The following is a 24,259-nucleotide window of genomic DNA, read 5'->3' as shown; positions in this document are numbered from 1 at the left end:
ACACCCCAACTGATCTGCAGATTCAATACAATTTCTATCAAAATCACAGATTATTTCTTCTTAGAAATAGAAAAAGTGATTCTGAAGTCTATATAGAATGCAGAAAAGCCAAAACAATTCTGTAAAAGAAGAATAAAATAGAAGGACCCTCATTTTCTGATTTCAAGATTAAATACAATATAACAATCATCAAAACAGTATGATACTATCCCCAGGATAGACATATATGTCAATGAAATAGAATCAAAAGTTCAGAAATAAACACATATGTCCATGGTTAACTGATTTTAAACAAGAATGCCAAGACTATTCAAAGCTGAAAGAATAGTCTTTTCACAAGTGGTTCTGGGAAAATTAGATATCTACATGCGAAAGAATGAAGTTGGATCATAATTTACACCATACATAAAAATTAAATGGATCAAAGACCTAAATGTAAAAGCAGAAAACTGTAAAATGTTTATAAGAAAATATAAGGGTAAATTTTCATGACTTTGGATTTGCAAAGAATGTATAAGATGCCACCAAAAACATGAGCAACAAAATAAAAATTAGATAAATGAGACTTGATCAAAACTAAAAATTTATACTTCAAAAGACACCACCAAGAAAGTGTAAAGACAACCCACAGCATGGGAGAAGATAGTTACAAATCATATATCTGATAAGGGACTTGTATCCAGAACATATAAATAGCTCTTACAACTCAATAATAAAAAGACAAATAACACAATTAAAAATAGGTGAAAGATCCAAATAGACATTCCTCCAAGAAAGGTATATAAATGGCTCACAAGTACATGCAGAGATGCTCAGCATCATTAGTCACCAGGGAAATGTAAATAATAACCATGGTAAATCAAGGAGTTACCACTTTACATCTCCATTAAGATGGCTAGAATAAAAATGTTAGATAACAAGTGTTGGTGACGATATAAAAAAATCAATATCTCTGTACACTACTAATGGGAATATAATATAGTGCAGCCACTTTGGAAAACAGTCTGGCAGTTTCTCAAATGATTAAACTTACAGCTACCATATGCCCCAGTAATTTAATTCTTACTAATATATCCAAGAGAAATGAAAACATGTGTCCCCCACCACATAGAAACTTGTATACAAATGTTTATAGCAGCAATATTCACAATAGCTAAAAGGTGGAAATAACAGAAACATCCATCAACAGACACACGAATAAACAAAATATGGTATATTCATATAATAAAATATGATTCAACCATTACAAGGAATGAAATACGGACAGTCCTCAACAATGATTTGACTTACAGCTTTTCAATTCTTTGACTTTAAAATAATGAAAAAATGAGTGATACACAAACAGTAGAACCTGTACTTTGAATTTTGATTCTTGATCTTTTCCCAAGCTAGTGAATATGCTGTACAATATTTTCTCCCCATGCTGGGCAGCAGCAGTGAGTCAAAGCTTCTGGTCAGGTACGTGCTCATGAGAGCAAACAAATGATACTCTACAGTGTGCTGTGTTGCCAGATGATTTTGCCCAACTGGAGGCTAATTTAAGTGTTCTAAACACATTTAATGTAGGCTATGCTAAGTGATGATATTTGGTGGTTAGGTATATTAAATACATTTTGACTTCACGATATTTCCAATTTACGAGGGGATTATCAGGACATGCCTCCATTGTAACTCAAGCAGCATATATGTACTGATATATGCCACATCATAGATGAACCTTGAATAAATTCTGCTAAGTGAAAAATGCCAGTCACAAAAGACCATGTACTGTACGATCTCATTCTCATGAAAGCCCAGAAAGACATATAGATACAGAAGGTAGATTTGTGGTTGCTCAGGGCTGAGGCAGCTAACGGATGGCATTTAGAGGCTACGGAGTTTGTTTTTGAGATGATGAAATGTTCAAAAATGGACTGTGGTAAAGGTTGAACCTATTGGTGATTATGCTGAAAGTCTACTGAATTTTACATTTTAAATGGGTGAACATGTGATATATAAAATATATCTCAATAAAGCTGATAAGGGGAAGAATGATAGGAAATGTTGCAGGGCAAAGAGACTTATGTTTAGGTAAGGCCTCACTGAAGAGGGGAACTTTAGGGAAAAAGATGAAGAGGAGGAGTGAGATATTTAGATATCTCTGAGAAGAGTATTCCAAGTGTAAAAATCCTGAAATACGAAATCCTGTTACAAATTATCTGTGTTTGTAAACTGACTTTAGTTTTGCCTTCTATGTCTGTGTTTAATGTGCAATATATCCAATTAACAACACTGTTTGGGTGATATTCATTCCCAGACTAGAAATGAATTGCATTGTTTTAGTTGCTAAGGAAAAAAAATAATGAACTAAATGTACATGATCTTTATCCAATAAGGAGAAAGGCACTATTTAAATGTAGTGGAAATTTGTTGGATGCCTCCTTAGCAACCATTCCTTACTTTCCCATTACCAGAGCTTCCAGTCACTGTTTAGAAATCCATTTGGTTCTGGGTAATTCGACCATACCTCCAGATCAACAGACGCACCCTATGACCTGGGATAAGCCAAGCAATACAATCTATTCCCTGTACACAGAGTAGGTAACAAGGTAGAGAAGTAATTTAAGTTGTTTAAAGAAAGTGAATCTCTGGATGTTTGCTGGTAATGATTGGCAAAGGCTCACTTTTATGCAGAGCTGAGCAACAAAAAAATGCAGCTCCAGCACCTATTGGCAGTCATTATAAGACCTCCAGAAAAGCCAGTCTTAGGCTAAAGCCAATAATGCTGAAGGCAGAAAAAAGTCAGGTCCTCATTAACTGCTGAATCAAGCTATACCTTAAGCCAGTATTATCTTTGGAAATATACTTACATGAATAATAAATTAGTTTTGTGTATAAGCCACCATTAGTTGGCTTTCCCAACATGTGCAACCAAAAGAAGAATAACAGTTTCAGAATTTTGTGCCAGGAATGGGCATTATAATTAACAGAAAAGTGTGAAATGGATCTAGTCAAAGAGGTAGGATTGAAAGCAATAGGAAACCTTGTATCCTAGTCTGGAAAGTATACAATTCTTGTTATATAGAATCAAAGCAACTAGTTAAACTGTGAACTATTGTTTCTTGGCATTTAAACTTTGCTGTCCAAGGCTGTAGTATTGGTTATTTAGTAAAAAGTAAAACTGTATTGGAGAGTGCTGTCTACATTTTGCAGAATTGTGGGCTTCTGGGATATCCGAATGCATAAAAGAAAGAAAATATGACTTTCTAAAAGAGGCTCTTTCTGCCTGTCAACTACAATATAAATTTATTAAGAGTATAGTAATTTGAAGACCTGCAGGCTAGATGAATGTAAATTCTATGCCCCAAAGGCAGAAAAATAAACCCAAGGTGGAAATAATATTGAGATTTCTGAGTCTTCAGGTCTCCCCCAAATGCCTCTTATTTGCTTTATCTCATGAGGAAGACAGTTCCACCCATTTGAAGGTAGAGCAAAGATGCATTTTGGGGGCAAGGCAAATATAGTCAGTGCCTTGGCCACTGAGGCCATTGTCGAGAGATAGAAGTATCCAGGTTTGTCTTGAAACTCAGAACTATGAATTTGGAATGTATGTGGCTTTAGCTGCTGGATTACGGATCCATATAGAAACTACTTTACTTGAAGGGAGTTGTGAGATGGCTTATCATGGAACTATATAACAGCAATAGCTAACTAATACACTTTTATTTTCATTTTTCTCATCTTCTGTTCAATAACTTATGTTCCAAGTATGAGAAACTACAAATCTGTTCATTGACTTTCTCTTGACTGTAACTATGGAGGCTCATGGGTAGGTCCTTTTAGAGGAAACCCTATTGTTCTTTTTTCCCCACTAAAGTTATCTAAGAGAAGGAGAAGTATTATTAATGTGTAACTCTAGAAACATATTTAGAAATTCCATAAAATCACTCTTATTTTATTTAAAACATGCAAGAAGTATTTTTGTTCACCCACTTGACTGTAAGCTCCTTAAAGCAAGGATGTGCTTTGCGTATGACCTTCTTTCCACATTCCTATTCCTGTTATATCAATTTCAACACTATAAAATCAACTGCAATCTTCTCATAATAATGCTAAGTTATATAATTGAATAAACACAGCTGGACAAGTGACTGAGAACTGACGATTAGAAGGGATAAAGGAGTTAACTTCTGTTGAGCACCTGCTATGCTAGATACACAGCACATTTAAACACCAATCCTGAAAGGTATTATCTTTCTGATTTTACAGAGGAAAAAACTGAGCCTCAGAGAAATCAAGTATGTTTCATATTCAATGGCAGACTTATGTTTTTAATGCGAATTCATCCAGCTTCAATGCCAAAAAATGTGCATTTTGCTATAGGTATAAATACATTGGGATTGGGATGATCTATGAGTCTCTGCCTTGATACTGCCTCTGAGATTAAACATCCTTATACATGTTGATGCTTCAATCACTATTTTTTTCTGTTTTTTTTTTTTCCAAACTTGTATAGAAATTATAACAAGAAGGCAATTACTTTTCGCCCTGGGGAATAGATATTGGCACTAATCATGCAAATTAATTCTAAAGGTCAGATGAGAGTGTAAATGTGGGTCAGTACAAGCTGTAAAGCAAACATTTTGGCACTGGAAGGGGCAAATAAATTAGTGTTAGAGAATAGAGTCTAAAAAGAAATCTGAAAGTACATGAGAAATTAATATGTGATAAGTGTGTCTCAAAATCACTGGGAAATATATTAAATAATGTTGGAGATATTGGAAATAAATTTAGAAGAATATATCCTTAGGTTTTGATATTAAATGCTATACATAAAGGAAATTCTGGTTGGTTTATAATTTAAATTAAAAAATCTATAAACATAAAAAATATACAATACATTTTTAATCTTGGATAGAAGGCAAAGGGGAAGACAATCTTCCTGCATATATGATATTCTTATATCTATTTTCCTATTATTCATCTGTCTATCCATCTATCTACCTGCCTACACATGCACACATTAGCATTTGGATGTGTGTTGCATCTATATCCATATTCAAAATTGGATTATTGGTGGCTTATTTTTTGTGTGTATTTGTACCTTTTTTTAGATAAAGTTAAATCTATTCCTCATCTATTTGCTCTTAAAAATTTTCTTGTTTAAAATATAATAGTTATACATATTTTGGGGGATAGATGGCATTTTGATACATGTGTAAATTGTGTGATGATCAAATCAGGGTAATTGGGAAACCCATCACACCAGACATTCATCTTTGTTGCAATATGGATAGACCTGGAGGTCATTATGTTAAGAGAAAAAAGCCAGGCACAGAAAGACACATACTGCATGTTCTCTTTCATGTGGAAGCTGACAAAAATGGATCTCATGGAGGTGCTGAGTAGAATGGCGGTTACCAGAGGCTGGGCAGGGTATGGAGGGTGCATGAAGAGAAGTTGGTTAATGGGTGCAAAAATACAGTTAGTCAGAAGCAATATGTTCTAATGCTCTATAGTACAGTAGGGAGACAATAGTTAACAATAGTTTCTTGTATATAAATTATCTACAATATAATTGTATTTGAATTGAAATATTCTCAACATAAACCTATATTTTTAAATGAACAAAAGTCATCGACAATATTCAGTCTGTGAACAGGTACCATGTCTTTATGTGCAGCTATTAAAAGTGGCCAAATACAGAGCCTCCTTTTGAACTGAAGTGATATTTTCCACAAACTGAAAAAGAACAGATGGCCCCAGCTTTCCTGAAGCAATTGAGCCCATTTCTGGATACACCAAGGGTGTTCCTCTGCCTACCTTGTTCTGTGTTCTTCATCTACCATCCCTGCAGACATAGCCAGAGTGGGATTCCCCAGGGCAGAACCTGACAATGTGCTTCTCATCAGTTAAAACTCGTGCAACGGCTTCTTTTCCATCTCTCTCCTTCCCCATTCTCTACTCATGTTTTCTCTGACTTGGCACTTTCATGCATAAAACACTGTAATGGTAAGCTCAAGCTTAGTATACCAAATCTGTTTCTAAGAAGTGTTGAAGCTCAGTTGGGTGGGTTTATAAGCGCTTTCTGAAAATCCAAATCTTGGGGCTTAGAATGTATTCATTCTGTCTGAAGAGAGTTCATTTACCCCTTCTTCCCTTTTTCTCTGTCATTAACCTTCCTTCCTCTAGCCCAGCCCCCCTCCCTATGTCCTGTTTCTCTTCACCACCTCTGCCCCCACTACTCTGCATACACAGAGATAGAAAAGGATGATTGTATTCACGTGGCCAGCATAGTCTGTTATTTCTATCGTGCGAAAGTCAGGAGTGAGCGATTAGAATCCAGCAGATCAGAGGATGCACAGAGAGAAGACGGTGACGGACTCATATTTCTGGGTCATGGAAGTGGGAGATGGAGAATAAGAGGCATAGCACAGCAGATAGGAGACAGTTTTGGTTTGGATTTAGGTCAGGATTTAGGCATTTCACACAAATGGGAAAGGGAAGACATTCTAACAAAAAGGATTCATTTAGATCAGGATTTGATCTTTTGGGTTGAGAATCAAAGAAGTCAAACTGTAGTGGCTGCCTGAAGGGATAAAGGGAGATGGAAATAAAAGCACTTTACTAATTCCTGCCACTGAAATGTGGTATTACTGTTTTTTCCCCATTGAGATCCTGTTTATTTCCTCTCAGGTGAACCTCTTGTGCTACCTCTTATCCAATGACTGTCAGCTTCTTCAGGCTGGAAGTGTCATGTCAATCAGAAATAAATGGGGGTGGATGAAAGAAGAATTTGAAGCAGAGTTGTCTTAAGCTTTACTCAAGCCAGACAATGTCCGAATCACTATGATTTTTTTTTCAGAAGAGGAAATCTCAGTAATAAGTGGAAAAGGTACAGCAGTATTAAACAGGAAGGTTTCTTGTCATCTTTTCTAATGAGTTTCTTTGATCCCTGGCTATGCTCTTCCCCGCTAAAACCTGCTACTCTGAAGGAACATGAGCTGTTGCATTTACCTCCTTGTTGTCCCATGGCTTCAGGGCCTGCAGTGGATGGAGCTAACTTCATTTCTTTCTTCTCAGTGCTAGGGATGATTTCTATTATGTACTTCTTGTGAAGTCTTATGCCCTGATGGATATCATGTATTTTCAGAAGTCTTCTGGGAACATAATTCCATATCCTACTGATGTTGCTGATACGAACAGAAGGCAGGGAGATACTGGGTAGAAGAGGGCAGTTCCCCAGCAAAGCCTCAAGCCTGGAAACCTACGGCCCTAAATGGGAACAGGCATTCCTGTTTCTGCACCCAAATGTTGCCTTTTGGCCTGCCACGCCGCCCTATCCTGTACCCATATAAACTCCAAACCCCAGGCTCCATGAGCAGAAGAGCAGAGGAACAGAAGAGTGGCAAGGCAAAGAAGGAGAGAAGAGAAGAAGCATCTGAATATCAAGAGGAGTTCAGCTGGGGGCAGTTGGAGAGAAGATCAGCCGCAGGCTGGCTGAACTCCAGGTGAAGATCATTTTCCCACTCCATTCCCTTTCATCCCGCTGAGAGCTACCTCCATCTGGCAATAAAATTGCCCGCATTTACCATCCTTCAATTTGTCTGTGTGACTTAATTTTTCCTGGATGCCAGACAAGAACCCGGCTACCAAGAGGGCACTGAGCTGGTTAACGTTTAAGCTGTCTGTGGACGTCAGAGCTAAAAGGAGCACTGCAACAAGCCCATCGAGGTTTCAGGAGTTGCAGGTACTCTCCCCAGACGCTACTGTGGGGCTGGAGCCCAAAAGTGCTCATCCCGGCTCCTGCGCCTGCCTGTCTGAATGGTCCCCCTCCTGTAAGGGGTTTGGGCGTGTGGTGGCCAAACAGATAAGCCACACCCCTCTAGAACTTCCTGTGAGGGGGGTCAGGGAACTCTCCCATCTCATTGCTTCTGGTTAAGATCTTCCATATGTAATTTGAATTCTACATTTTTGGAGTAAGCTCAGATCATGTTAATTTTGCTTTTGCTCTAGAATATTTTCTGTTTCCTATTTATGTGAGGAAACATTATAGCAGAATGTCCACATTCTAGACCTAAAGTATCTCCTAGCTGGTATGCCACAGTGGCTCATTTTCAAGGAGCTGAGTTACAGATAGGAAAAATATTGCCTGAGGAAAAATATTGCCTGACTATTACACCTTTCTCATAAAATCTAAGCATACCCTGCCTGGCCCTGTTTTTGTGGGAATGCAGCAGCTCATATGAATATCATTAGAAAAAGAATAAACTCTCTCTACATCCCTTTCACTCTCATGGCATTAAGCAAGATCAGGCCTTGATTATAAGGCACGGGGGCTTTTGTCCAAGGAGCAAATTAAGTAAGTGACCCTTTCAAGGAAAAAGAGGAATACGGTAGTACTCAATGATATCACAGTTTCTGAGAGCAGCCTGTGATCAAAAGTAAAGGCGGATTTTGAGGAAAAAATGATGCAATGAATGTGTGAATAAAAGTAGTCAGAAATTTGATCTAAGGTTTCAGATAGTAAATCAAAATAATTTATTTGAGTCTCTACATGATCTCTCTCTCTCTTTCTCTCTCTTCTGTTGGAATTAGATACTTGGATTTCATTAGTTATTTTATTTTCTTGTTTACTCTGTGGCCTTTCCCTGTAGCAGGAACACTCAAGCTATTCAAAGGAGAAGAAGCCAAATAAATCAAATTCCTTAATTCACAGCTTAGAGATACTTGCTGATTCCTGTAGACCTTGAAACTCCAGAAAGATCTGGGATAATTTAAATGTGAGAGTAAGAGAGATTTAGAACTTTGCAACCATAAAACTTATATTTGACTGAAGATATGGGCCAGTGGATACAACTTCCTGAGGAATATAAATATGTCAAATATGCAAAAGAATATTTGATCACCCATGACTGGAGGAAAGCTACTAAGTGACTCTGCCAGGCCATACTGTTGACTTATTTGTAAAAGGAGGAGGCTGAAAATATGAAAGACACCTTTAGAATTAAGTGACAGCCAAGAAAATACAGCAAGAGAGGAACGTATTCTCATCCACTGACTCCCATAGCACACAGACTTTGGAGACAAAGGGTTGAGGGCTGTGTGACCTTCTCATAGTTGTTAACTGTTCTAAGCCTTCGCCAACATGATTGAGAATGAAAATCATCATAGACTGGTTTCAGTGTGTTGTTGGTGCCCCAAAGCAACAGAATTCTGGGTGTACACAGGCTGCTAGATGTGCCCAAGTGTGAGCGTGCTGGAAGTTAGAAAGCTGATGAAACATTTTAATCTGAGCTTTGTGCCTTGGATGAGCTCTGTGTTCCTCCTGGTAGCGTACTTTACCCTAGGTATCAAAATAGAGCTTTGAACCATTTTCTTTATAAACTGTCCTCCTAACCCCCATCCCCTGCAGTTCCCACACACACTGAGACCAGCTTTGGCCCACTTTGCCTTTCCCAGGCTTCAGGAGCCCAAGAGACACTAAAACCTGGATTTGTTGGAGTCATCTATCCTGCAATTTCCCCAAACACATACTGAATAAAGAACTCTAAAACTAGTTTTCATGGGCTATTTGTTCTGTCTTCCCCCAATCTCTTTATACTTAAACTATGACTGAAGTCAGCTCCAAAGTACTTAAGTGCCAGTGATTTTGCTATTTGTATGCTATGTTGCTATTGACTTTAAAACTAATCTGATCATTCAAAAAGCTGCCAAACCCAGCCCAGAGGAATAAAGAAATAAGAGGCAACCTTTAAATAGGGGAGGGTGGGCATCCATGGCTGCCGGCTAAGAGAGTGCTTCCCCCAGGTGTGACTATATTAAAGCCATATTTCACTTTAATGGGGAAAGACTGGAGGGGAATTGGGAGAAGGTGACCCCTCCTGACGCATGGGATTCCATTTGGGCTAATAAAAGACCACTTAGCTATGAGGGCTCATTACAATTAAATTGTCTCTAAACAGTTGCTGGCTTGGTAAACTTCAAAAGTGGAACAGCTGGGGCATATGTAGGTTGGGGGGCTGAGGTCTGTCCCTGCCCTGGAGCCAGCAGTGGATTTCAGGGGCCCTTGTAAATCTAACTGCATAGGAGGTGCTGTTGAATGTCCTTGTAGTCTTTTTCTCTCAGCAGAGGACTCCAAGCCAAGTACCAAATCTGCCCCAAACCTGATATAAACTTTTTCCTTTCTCATGCTACCCTATTCTAGTTTGGTTTCAAGGTAATATTACCCTTGTTAAATGATTTGGGGATAGTTCCCTCCTTTTCTATTTCCTGATACAATTTATAAAATAGAGACTATTTATTACTGGATAGTTAAATTGAACTTGCTATAAAACCTTAACACAGTGACTTTGCTTATAGACTTTTATTTTTAATGTAAAATTGGAAAAGTTTTGATATATGTGTATACTTGTGAGGCCATGAGCATGATTAAGATAGTGAAAGCATCTGTAATCTCCCCAAATTTGCCCTCGTCCCTTTGTAATTTATCTTTCTGGCTTCTCAAATCTCTACCCTAACCTAGGCCCCAGAGGACCATTAATCTATTTTCTATCATAGTTTGCATTTCAATTATACATGCATTATAGACTTTATGTTATATTTTTATTTGTCTGTTTAAACAACCAATTATCTTTTAAAAATCTTTAAGTAATAAAAAATTGAATGTATTTACCCACATAATTAGGATTAAATAGTATTTTATTGCTTTGGTTTATCCATATATCCATATGCTATCATTTTTCATCTGCCTTAAGGACTTTTTGTAACATTTCTTGTAGTTGAGGTCTTTTTGTGATGCATTATTTTAACTTGTAATGATACATTACATTACAATGATACAATACATTGTATCATTTTTAAAGATTTTTTTCTAGACACAACATTCTAGGTTTAGAGTGTTTTATTTCAGTACGTAAAAGGATGTTGCTATACTGTCTCTGTGCTTGCATTGTTTCAGACAATAAATCCGCTGTTAACCTTATGTTTTATGTAATGTTCCTTTTGCTTCAGGCTCCTTTTAAGATTTCTCTTTATCACTAGTATTGATCAATTGGATTATGATAAGTCTTGGAGTAGTTTTCTAAATAATCCTTGTGCTTGACATTGATTATCCTTCTTAGATTTGTGGATTTGTAGTTTTTCCCAAAATTTGAAATGTTATGACTATTATTTTTAAAATATTTTTTTCTGTCACTGGCTTTTTCAGGAATTTAAGATACATGTGTCAGCTTACTTGAAACTGTTTCAGAGCTCACTGATGCTTTTTTCATTTTTGAAATTATTATTTTTTCTTTTATATGAATCACTTGCATATTTATAATGTCTTCTGGTTTACTTATCTTGATATTTAATCTGTGTTAATCTCATTCAGTGTATTTTTTAATTGATACATAATATTTGTACATATTTGTTGTTCCCTTTTACCTGAGTCCTCACCAGCATCTGTCGTTTTTCAGTCTTTTTAATAGCCATTCTAACTGAGGTAGGGTGATATCTCCTTGTGGTTTTGATTTGCATTTCCCTGACGATTAGTGATGTTGAGCATTTTTTTAATATACCTGTTGGCCATTCATATGTCTTCTTTTGGAAAATGTCTATTCAGGACCTTTGCCTACTGTTTAATGGGATTATTTATTTTATTTGTTTATTTATTACTGTTGACTTATTTTAGTCCCTTGTCAGATGAATAATTTGCAAATATTTTCTCCTACTCACTACATTGTCTATTCACTTGCTGATTATTTTCTTTGCTGTGCAGAAGCTTCTTAGTTTAAAATAGTCTCATCTGTCAATTTTTTTATTACCTATGCTTTTGAGGTCTTAGCCACAAAATATTTGCTTAGATAAATGTCCTGACGTGTTTCCTCTATGTTTTCTTCTAGTTTTATAATTTCAGATCTTACATTTATCTTTAATCCACTTTGAGTCAATTGTTGTATATGGTGAGAGTTAGCAGTCCAGTTTCATTCTTCTGCATATGAATATCCAATTTTCCTGGCACCATTTACTGAAGACGGTTTTTTCCCCCAATGTATGTTCTTGGTGAGTTTGTCAAAAATCAGTTGGCTGTAACAAATATGTGGATTCATTTATGGGTTCTCTATTGTGTTCCATTGGTCTCTGTGTCTGTTTTTGTATCAGTATCATGTTGATACAAACTATGCAAAGTTACTACAGTTTTGTGATAAATTTTGAAGTCAGATAGTGTGATATCTCCAGTTTTGTTATTTTTGCTTAGGATTGCTTTGGGCATTGAAAATCTTTTTTGGTTTGATGCAAATTTTAGGATTTTTTTCTGGTTCATGAGATATGACATTGGTATTTTGATAGGGATTACATTAAATCCATAGATTGCTTTGGTTAGTTTGGTTATTTTAACAATATTAATTCTTCTGATCCATAAGCATGAAATGTCTTTCCATTTGTGTGTGTCCTATCCATTTTTTTGAATTAGTATTTTGTAGTTTTCCTTGCAGAGATCTTTCACCCCTTTGATTAAATTTATTACTATGTTTGTTTGTTGTTTTTTGGCAGCTACTGTAAACGGCACTGCGTTCCTGGTTTCTTTCTCAGATAGTTCATTATTGGTATAATGGAAATGCTACTGACTTTTGTATGTTGATTTTGTATCCTATAACTTTAATGAATTTGTTTATCAGGTCTAAGTGTGTTTTGGTGGAGTCTTTAGTTTTTTTCTAGATCATCCTGAGACTTGAGATACTTGTGAACAGTTTGATCCTTTTATTTCTTGCTTTGGAGATTTGTTGGGTAGGAAAAGAACAGCATTTAGTCTAGGCCTAGTTATGTTCCACTACTGAGATAAGACTTTCTGAGACTTTTACCTAATGCCCTATAAATTATAAGGTTTTTCTCTCTGTCTGGTTGGAACAATCCAGGCGGTGTTCCCATACAGTGAGAATGTGAGCTACTATTTCTTCTAATCATTTTGGATGCTCTTTCTCCTGTGTCATGTAATTTCCTCATACACATATACTGAAGAGTGCTCTGTTGAATAATCAAGGATAATTTTCTGCTTGTCTCTAGTTTTCTCTCTGTGTGGCTCCCTCCTCTCTGGTATTCTGTCCTGGGAAGTCCAGCCGTACTGATAATCCCAGATTTTCAGTTCTGTCTTCTCAACTCAGGAGTTTTTCAGTCTTCATCTGGATTGCCTCTTCCTGAATTAAATCCTAGACAGACTCTCGAAAGAGTAAGGTGGGAAGGTCTTAGGCCTCAGCTCATTGCTTTCCTAGATCCCTCTGACAGATCATAATCTTTTGTTGCCTGATATTCAATGGTTCCTGGTATTTTGTCTGTTTTATTTTTGTTTGTTTGCTTCAGGTGGCTAGGCAAAAATGACTTCTGTTACTTTTTCTTGGTGGAAAGTAGAATCTACATTAATTCATTTTCTCTAATGGCTAACGAGTATATTTTGTTTTGTCTGTTAAATTTTTTCTTGAGTACTTTTAAAATAATCTTTTAGTAAAAATTTCATTACATTTAAGTTGTCAAATTTATTACACGCCAATGTTCCTTATATTGTCTTTTAATTTTTAAAAGCCTATGTCATCTGCAATTACATCAAATTTTTACTCTTAGATTAATTACTTGAAAGTTCCATTTTGCATTGACCAACCTGTCAACATTTTATATATTTCATTTTCCTACTAATTTTTTCTGTTGCTTTTGATGGTTTGTTTTGTTTAATGTTTCGTTAATGTATTCTTTCATGTTTATTATTTTCTTCTTTCTATTTTTCTTGGAATTACTCAGATTTTCTAAATTGCAGAAGTAAAATTTTAAGAAATACTTTTTACTTCCTAAAACAGACACTTAAGACTATATGTTTCATTTTAAGAACTTTAGCACTGCTTTTATTACAATTCATTGTGGAACATGTTATCAATTCTCATATGATTTCTATACTGACCCACGAATTACTTTAAAATATTTTAAAATAACCCAAATACAAAGAGTTAAGGTGAGAATACAGTTGTCTACCTTTATTGGGTTTGGTAGCTTTATTGTCTTATGATCTGAAAAAAATCTAAGCTTAAAGTTAAACATATTTTGTTGCATAGTTTTCTTAAATCTTATCAATTGTTTGGTTAATCTGTCAATTACCAATATAATTTTTTTCATTGTCTTCTTAACCTTCCTTGTTTCTGATGAGAAGTTAATAGTTATTTGAATCATCATTTTCTCTTTGTATGCAATGTGTTGTATTTCTCTGACTGCTTTCAAAATATTGGTTTGTAGCAATTTTTTTGTGATATGTTGAGGTATGATCATCTTCATGTTTAGCCTCTTTGGGTGGCTGAATTTCTTGATTCTTTAAATTTCTGAATTGCTTCAAATTTGTAAACTTCAGTTGTTAATTCTTTGAAAAATTTTTTTTTGCCATTCTGTATCCTCATTGTCTGATATTTCAAATAATCATATTTTGAAACATTTAATATTGTCCTGCAGGTCTCCAATACTTCCGCCACTATTCTTTTTCTCTGGGTTCTTCAGATTGGATACTTTATATTGATTCATCTTGATGTTCTTATGTTATTTTCATTACTTAGTTCAAACCACCTCATAATTTTTTAGAATTTTTGGTATTGTATTTTTTATTTTTATAAATTTAAGGGGTACAAATGTAATTTTGTTCCATAGGTTTATTGCAAAGTGATGAATTCAGAACTTTTAATGTATCTATCACCCAACTAACGTACATTGTACCCATTAATTAATTTCTTGTCATCCATCCTCCTCCAACCCCTCCAACTTTCCTAGTGTCCGTTATCTATTATTCCACATTCTGTCCGTGTGTACACATTAGTTAGCTCCCACTTATAAATGAAAACATGCAGTATTTGTCCTTCTGTTTCTAGTTGTTTTACTTAAGATAATGGCCTCTTGTCCCATCCATATTGCCACAAAAGACATAGTTTCATTCTTTTTTATGGCTAAATAATAGTCCATTGTGTATATGTACCACATTTTCTTTACCCAATTATCCACTGATGGACACTTAGGTTGATTCCATATCTTGGCTATTGTGAATGGTGTGGTAAGAAACATGCTAGTGGTGGTATCTTTTAGATATAAGTAATTCTTTCCCTTTGGGTAGATACCCAGTAGTGGGATTGCTGGATTGAAGGGTAGTCCTATTTTTAGATGTTTGAGAAATTTCCATAGTGTTTTCCATAGAGGTTGAAATAATTTACATCTCCACAAATAGTGTATACATGCTCCCTTTTCTCTGCATCTTTGCCAACATCTGTTATTTTTTGTCTCTTTAATAATAATCATTCTGAGTTAGGATGATATCTCATTGTGGTTTTGATTAGCATTTTGCTGATGATTAGCAATGTTCAACATTTTTCATATATCTGTTGGACATCTATATGTCTTCTTTTTAAAAATGTCTATTCATGCCCTTTGCCCACTTTTTAATAAAATTGTTTCTGGTTTTTGTTTGTTTGTTTTTGAGTTGTTTGAATTCCTTGTAAATTCTGGATATTAGTCCCCAGTCAGATGCATAGTTTACAAATATTTTATTTTGTTGTGTAGGTTGCCTATTCACCTTGTTAATTATTACTTTTGCTATGCAGAAGCTTTCTAGTTAATTAAGTCCCATTTGTTTATTTTTGTTTTAGTTGCCTGTGTGTTTGAAGTCCTAGTCATGAATTCTTTGCCTAGACCAACCTTGTTCAACCTGTAGCCCATGAGCCACATGCAGCCCAGGTCGGCTTTGAATGTGACCCAACACAAATTCTTAAACTTTCTTAAAACATTATTATTTATTAGTGACTTTTATGAGCTCATCAGCTGTTGTTAGTGTTATTACATTTTACGTGTGGCCCAAGACAATTCTTCTTCTCCAGTGTGACCCAGGAAAGCCAAAAGATTGTACGCCCCTGGCTTACACCAATGTCCAAAGTATTTTTTTCTAGGTTTTCTTTTAGTATTATTGTAGTTTCAGGTCCTACATTTAAGTCTTTTATCCATCTTGAGTTGATTATTGTATATAGTGAGAGATAGGGGTCCAGTTTCGTTCTTCTGTATATGGATATCCAATTTTCCAATTTTCCCAGAATTATTTATTGAGAAGGGTATCCTCTACCTATTGTATGTTCTTGTCAACTTTGTCAAAGATCAGTTGGCTATAGAGATATGGCTTAATTTCTGGTTTCTCTGTTTGGTTTCATTGATTTATGTGTCCAATTTTACACCAGTGCCATACATCGCCCTGTATTATAATTTGAAGTCAGGTAATGTGATACCTTCAGCTTTGTTCTTTTGCTTAGGATTTCATTGGGTATTTGGGCTCTTTTTTGGTTTCATGTGAATTTTAGCATTGTCTTTTCTAATTCTGTAAAAAATAACATTGGTATTTTGATAAGGATTGCATTGAATCTATAGATTGCTTTGAGCAGTCTGGTCATTTGAATAATTTATGAACATGGAGTGCTTTCTATTTTTTGTGCCATGTACAATTTCTTTCATCACTGTTTTGTAGTTTTGCTTGTAAAGGTCTTTCACTTCCTTAATTAAATATATTCCTAGGTATTTTATTTTATTTTGTTTTGTTTTTGTAGCTATTGTAAATGATATTGCCTCTTGATTTGCTTCTCAGCTTGATCATTTTTGGTGTGCAGAAACGCTACTGAGTTTTGTCAGTTTATTTTGTATCCTGTGAATTCAATACATTCACTTATCAAATCTAAGAGGTTGTGTGTGTGTGTTTGTGTGTGTGTGTGTGTGTGTGTGTGTGTGTGTGTGTGTGTGGAGTCTTTCCAGGGAAGGGCAAGTACAAAAGCTCTGAGGTGGGAACACAGATGGAAGACCAGAGGAACACCGAGGAGTCAAGAGCAGCTGAAGCGGATGCAAAGGGAAAAGTAGGACAGTAGGCACTGAGCAAGTTTTGGGGCCATTCCTCTGGGGAGGCAGGAAGCATGAGGGATTTGAACAGTAACAGTTTAATATATACAAGTAGGGGATTAACAGGAGACTGGAGTGACAAGGGATTGACTAGTACAGGGAAAAGAGAGGCTAAAGAACACAGAAATAGTAGCTCCAGGGAGAAGCTACTGCCTATAGGACTGAGGCAGTGTACCTGTATTAGTTCATTTCATGTTGCTGATAAAGACATACCCAAGACTGGGCAATTTGCAAAAGAAAGAAGTTTAATGGACTTACAGCTCCAAGTGGCTGGGGAGGCCTCACAATCATGGTAGAAGGTGAAAGGCACATCACACATGGCAGCAGACAAGAGAAGAGAGCTTGTATGGGCAGACTCCTCTTTAAAAAAACCATTGGATCTTGTGAAACTTATTCACTATCATGAGAACAGCATGGTAAAGACCTGCCCCCATGATTCAGTTAATTCCCACTGGGCACCTTCCACAAATGGGAATTATGGGAGCTACAATTCAAGATGAGATTTGGGTGGGGACACAGCCAAACAATATCAATACCCAAGGGAGGAACAAACCTGGAGAGGGGCCTTCCTCGTAGGGCTGAGAGCTAGACCTCGTGGATTTGCAGGATTTCTAGTGTTTCTAGATGCTTCTCTGTCTAATACATTTCTATGGTCAATGTAAAAATGCAGTCCTCTACAGCAGGATTTAAATAGCAGGCCCTGACCTGATTTGCCTGCATTCCAAATTGCAGATTCATAGTTTACTCCTTTCATTTCTTAAGCGTCTTGCACAAGATAGTTAAATTCTCTGTACTTCTGTTACCTTATCTGTAAATAGGGATAATAATATTAAATCACACAGAATAACTGTTGTGATAATTTATAAATTAATCTCTACAAAGTACTGAGAAGAATGCCTGGTGCCTAATCAGCGTTCATTCAGTGTTACTCTTATGAACATTATTGGACAGATTTCACGTAATTTCTATGCCTCACAAAAATGAACAGATTTTTATGGTCATGATGATTAATTAGTTACGATAAATCTTTTGAGAAAAAATACCCTCCCCATTATGTTTCGATGCAGGGACAAGTTCAAGTTAATGCAGAGTTGATTGAAAACAGTCACTCCCTCCTCCAACCAATTAGTGGGAGTGAGTACAAGAGAGTATTTTAGGATACCCACATGTGAGTATTCCCCTAAATTTTTTGTGGGATGGGCTGCTGGTTTCCAATTGTACCCACTGGGTTAAAAAGAGGGGAAATGGAGTGAGATGTTATGGCTTGGTATCATTGGAGAAAAACTGGGGAATAATATATATTTTAGAAAGAGGATGACTGCACATTCATGAACCCTGGGTACAGCCCCTTAGAAGGAGTAAACATTGAACCCAAGTGCATTAGCCCTTCTCCATGCACTCCCAATCAGTGCTGCAAAAATAAACAGTTTATACATTCGACGTAACCCTAGAAGAACCCCTCACCAATTATTTTGTAAGTATTCCTTGGAAGATAAACACATTTCTCTAGCTTTTCTGTCCCCAGCAGGCATTTCTCTGCTATCAGCTATGGAAGTGGGATGGTAGCCCGCTTACCCCGGCACCCCAAGGCCCAGAGCTATTTTGGGAAATAGGGTATCTATATATTTACCACCCACTGGTGAAGTGTTTTATCATCTTAAATTTCCATCTCTATAAAGCTCTCCTACCTCTCCAGCTGACTGAGGTTTTCTGTCCTGGAGTATTTGAGCATGTTTTGTTGTCCATGGAGGGTACTGAGGTGGGGCCTAATGAAGCAGTGTTAGAGGTAATACTGGAACTTCTCTTCTGTTCTGTTCCATGGAAGTGATAAAATATCTACCCTCTGTTGAATACATACTATGAGCCAGAGACTGGTGTCATTTGATTTAATTCATATTACTGTCATGCCTGGTGGGTATTATTAGCCCCTCTTTAAAAAGAGGCAGCTGAGTCCAAGATTACAGAGCAGGTCAACGCATGGCATGTCTCTGAAACTCCACCTACCTAATTCCAATGCTGTACTCTTTCTACTGTGACATGTTGATTTCCTATGAGGACAGGTAGCATGCATTTCATAATTCTCATGTGCTGGGAATGGTTCACAGAGATTAATGAGACCAATTGCCAATCATTGCAAGGAGCCAAACAGGTGGCATGGAACAAACAGGGAAGATAAAGTTCATTTTATTAGGCAAATGACTCGAGGTCACATAGTAAGTAAAAGATAGATATGAGGTTTGAACTCAGGTCTCTTTTCCAAAACACACTTGTCATATTGCTGCTTTGCTCTTTGAGTCAACAATCTTTTAACCCTCTCTGATCTCATTTTCTTCAAACTTACCATGATCAATAGCGGTAGGTCTAAGCACATTACTTTTCCCCCTATGAGCCTGCCTCATTGGGCAAATTTAATATGGTCTTGTTTCCCAGTATTTTTTCCTTTCATTATATGGGAGGGTTTTTTTTTAACTTTGCTTCTTCTTAATTAAAAAAAAAAGATTATATGGAAGGTTTTCCTTTGAAGAACTTATTAAGCAACTATTTCTTCAAGGACATTTTGTCCTTTGTTAAGAGATTCTTTAAAGTATATGGAGTTTCAAAGTTCTATAGACTTTATGGTGAAGAACTAGATTTATTTTATTAACTCTTGAGTAAATATGAGCTCTGGGATAAGATGCCAGAAGCTAAAACAGGCCCTGGGACTGAAAAAAATATTTTGTTTTTCCTCTGTACACCTTTGTACCCTTTACCCTCTGGAACATCTGTAGGTTAAAGTGAGCAGGGTCTAAGAGGGGGATTGAGATTATCAATAAGTGAAATTATATCAGAAATTATATCTGAGTTAGTTGGGAAACTGAGTGAATGAAAATAAAGTGACATTTATTTATAGAAACCTGACCTATGAGCTTTTTATTTGAGAGAAAGAGGCTTTCTAGAATCCAACCCAAGTTCCAACCAAAAGCTGAATTAAGGTTGTGGAGTGGAGAGTCTCCTTAATAAAATATTTAGGCTTCAAATTTAATGCCAACCTAAAATTAGATTAAAACCTTTAGAGACGACACTACATAAAATTCTTTTTGTAGCAGCTTTACATGTAGGGTTTGTTGTGGAAGCAGTAAATCTATCGGTTGATACTTTAAGTACCCAAATCCCTCTTCTCTCAAAACCTACTAACTTTGGGTGAGAATCAAGCCAATTACATCCTCAGATTGATGTAAAATCAAATAATATTTGATTATTGAGAGAAAGTTGATAATAATATTGGTTCTTGATGTCAACTCAGTGGTAACTATACTTCTCAGTAAATAGGAATCCTTTCTTGAACTCTCTTGTAAAAGAGTCTGGGGCTGGAAAGAAAGCTCCTCATCTCCTTCCTCTATGAGTGGCACCTACTACTTTACCACTTATTTCACCTTCTTCACCCCATTTTAGTGCTTGTCTCCCTCACTAGACCATAACTCTAGCATTGCCCAGATGGAGCACATAACTGTTAATGTTGATCAAACTCTAACCATATGCCAGAGTTTTCTAAATAATTTTTCGGGGATTAACTTATTAAAATCTCTTACGACCCCTTTTGGGTAGCTAATGTCATTATATCTATTTCACACATGAGGAAATCACGACCCAGCTAGGTGAAGTAACTTGCCAAGGTCACACAATAATTAAGTGGATTTGAACAAGATTTGAACTTGAAAAACCAGGTGCCAGAGCCCAAATTCTAAACTACCAAGCTACAGTGCCTTAAATTGCTGTTGAATGAATGTCACTAGTATATACGAATCTATTATATATTGATTATTCTATACATTCTAGAATATAATTTTATATTAGTTTTATATGCATCATTTCAACATGTTTGTATATATTTACATTACTCATATAATAGCTACATACTATATATAGTTTATTATACATTAGGGTTATTATTATATATTGTCTCAGTATTTGTTGAATAAATGTGTGTATATATATATATACATATATAACCTGTAAGACATATGAATGTGTAATTATTCCACAAATATTTGTCAGGGTGGGATATTACATATTGTTATATATAAGGTACATAAGAAATGAATGTTGCATTATTGATATGGAATATATGAATATTAAATTAACATGAATACTTCTTGAGTTAATAATTCTCTTCCCCTTGTACCCGTGACGTGGGTGTTCCTCAAAGGATTCAGGGGCATGCAACATTCAGGCTGTTTTTGGAGAAGGGATGAAATAAAAGCATTATATTCTCCATTATGACAAATAAACAACCTTTGGTTCCCCATTTCCTGAAAGAACAAATTCTTTTTATTATGGTAACTTCCTATCACTAGGGCTTTTTTTTTTTTTTTATGACGACACAGCTTGTTTTTCCAGGATCTTCTGGACTCTGAAGCTTTTTAAATTAATTCTTCCCCCAACTTAGCAGTGACCTGTAAGATATAGGTAATGGCTTCCTCATTATGGTCAAATAGACTTCTCTGAAGAAGAAGAAGGATATTCGGCTGAGGATGTACCATCACGTCTCTGTAGAAGATCATCTGTGTGCTCTGCTTGAAGGCTGAGCATACCACTAGTCTTCTCTGCTAGAAGACAACCACTGTCTATTTTTCATCTTTTATTTTGACAATAAACTGACAAAATCCCCTACATTATTTTTCCAATGGGAAACAAAAAAATCTACTGTTGTGATCAGACAATAAGCTGAAGCCAAAGACAGGAGTCTGAGAACATCTACTCTGTTAATTCAGATTGTGGATGGAATTCAGGCAACATTCCCACATTGGAAATTGGGCAAGAGATGACCATCGGAACTAAGAATTAAGGAATTAAGAGTCCGTAATTATATATTGCCTCATCCAGGAACCAGTGTAGACACAGAGATCATTCATGAAATAGCTCCAGCTTGCATATGGAAGGATATATATATATATATATATATATATGTATTTCTTTGTTGGTCCAATGAAGTTGTTTGCATTCATGCTGTTGCTTTAAGACCCTAGCCTTTAGTGAGAGCCTCCATTTTCCCAGAACAGTTCAAATGAACATGGAATTGAAAACAGATGTGGGCTCCAGCATGTTATTGCACAAGGGCAAATGGGGCATAGGGAGGGAAAGGAGGGGGAGGTGGCAGGGACTGCATGAAGGGACCTTCAGCAGCCCCAGGACTCTCATCACTCGAGGGGGTCTGAACTCCGAATTCCACCAGCCTGCACTCTGAAAATGAACTCTTAACAGAAAACAGATGGGAGTGGACCTGGAGTTGGGGGAGGGGAAATGGAGGGAGGCCTGAGGAGGAGAGTGTGGTGAGGAAGGCTACAGAACAAGCAGAGTCGAGCAGTGTAGAGTGTGGGCTTGTTGACATTCTTGGTGTTAAGGACTCAAAAGTGCTTGAGGAGGTGATGCGCATTGGGGGCCACATATGCCTGGGACACCTACAGTCTCCTGCAGATAAAATGCCTGTTGTTTTCGCTCTGCTGAGAAGCATCAATGACATTCAGAAGTTCCAAGAGCAGTGAGAATCCGGCCAGATTTTTTTCTTCGTTTTGCCTGGGAAACATCTCATCCAAACAGACCACTTGCTTTTGCAAATGCCAGTAGTCCTGATAAATCAAACTCACTGGAGTCAGCACAATCCTCATGTTACTTTCCATAAGGGCTCTGTCTGAGCCGAGGCATGCCAAGGTCCTCGGCAGCGGGGGAGGAGGGAGCGGGGTTGGAGCATTGTCTAGACAATAATACCTCCTAGGGCTTCCCATCCTGGGAGGAAGAACTAATTCACTTCTGTCTCTTTGGACCGGCTTATCAGAGATTTGACAGTTCCCAGACTTGAATGAACCTTTCCACTTTTTTTTTTTTTTTTTAAACAGCTTGAACCTCCCTGCTCAGTAAGTGAGAAGAAAAGGCAGATTGCTATAGGACTGTGGTTAACCTAAGGAGAATGTCATTTTGAGGTCCTGCTATGTTAGAGTTTGAGAGTGCTGCTTGTGGGTGGTGGTGGTATTTGGCCCTTGATGTACTTGTTTGGCAAGACAGCTTAAATGTTCTTGGACAGATGGATACTATATAATGACAAAGCAGTGGTTCTCAATGGGAGAGTGGGATTGGAGAGGAGGATTTTGCCCCCCCAAGTTTGGAAATGTCCAAAGACATTTTTGGTTGTCACAACTGGGGAGAGAGTACTACTATCTTTTCATGGATATAGGTCAGGCTTGCTGCCAAATATTTTATAATCTACAAGATAACACCCCACAAAAATGAACTAATTATCTGGACAGAAATGTAAATCATGCTAATGTAGGGAAACTGTACTATAACATAATTTTTAAACCTTGTGATAATTTGAGGACAAGGATGGTATAGATATATAAAATTCAAGGATTATTCTTGAATACCATTTTAAGGACATAATTTTAGATCCTACCCCACTAAAAAAAAATTCTTTATGATGATGATCATACAATAAAAATAATAGCTATTAATTATATTGTGCTATATGCCAGGCACTATTGCAAGCACTTTACACATTAGTAAACTTGTTTTCACAACAAATTTATAAGATAGGATAGGTAAGATCATTTTCCTAATTTACAGAGGAAGAAACTGAGATACAGAGAGGTTTAGAAATATACCTGAGCTCCCACAATTAGTAAGCACAGGGCTGACTTTATGGGTGGTTAGCCTGTCCAATCACACAGGGCCCCATTCTCAGAAGGGTTGCATGTTTGGTCTAATGCTCCGCTGTTACTGTCCTGGAAGTCATAATAATTTTACCTTTGAATTTGTGTTTTATAATTGAAGCTCAATGTGACAAGAATGTGCGTGTGAGCAGAGGAAGTATGGGCAATGTGGATGTCCACTGTTTTTTATTGCTCCATCCACATGTAGTGTTGATGATGTTCCTTGAACACAGAACTCCAGTGGATCCCCAATGCATGAGAGTGCAGAAAGACTCAAAGCAAGCACAAAGTAAGCATGTCATATCTATGACTAAGCATGGGCACTGCAGCCCTACGAGGCCTCGCTTTCTATTCAAAGCAGAACTTGCACTGGACACAGAAGGCAGTGGCATGTCTCTAAGAGACATGAATGCCCAGGCACTTTATCACATCCCTGCTTACTCATGTTACTTCCCTGTAGTAGCCAACTACTTATGCTTGTAATGATGACATGGAAAGGGAAAGATGGGGCGAGCCATAATTCCTTTTTCTTTTTGTCCTTCCTTACTTATCAGTAAGCCAAAGATAGAGAGTGTTGGTAGAATGTGCACATATCGAGAAGTACAGTTGAGTTAGTTAAGTGCAGTTTCCACTGTTCTGGAAAGAAACAAAACACATATGAATAT

Source organism: Gorilla gorilla, chromosome 9 (genome assembly GCF_029281585.2).
Source record: "Gorilla gorilla gorilla isolate KB3781 chromosome 9, NHGRI_mGorGor1-v2.1_pri, whole genome shotgun sequence".
NCBI classification, from domain to species: Eukaryota; Metazoa; Chordata; class Mammalia; order Primates; family Hominidae; genus Gorilla; species Gorilla gorilla.
The sequence above is the reverse complement of the archived record's forward strand: the minus strand, read 5'-3'. Positions refer to the sequence as shown.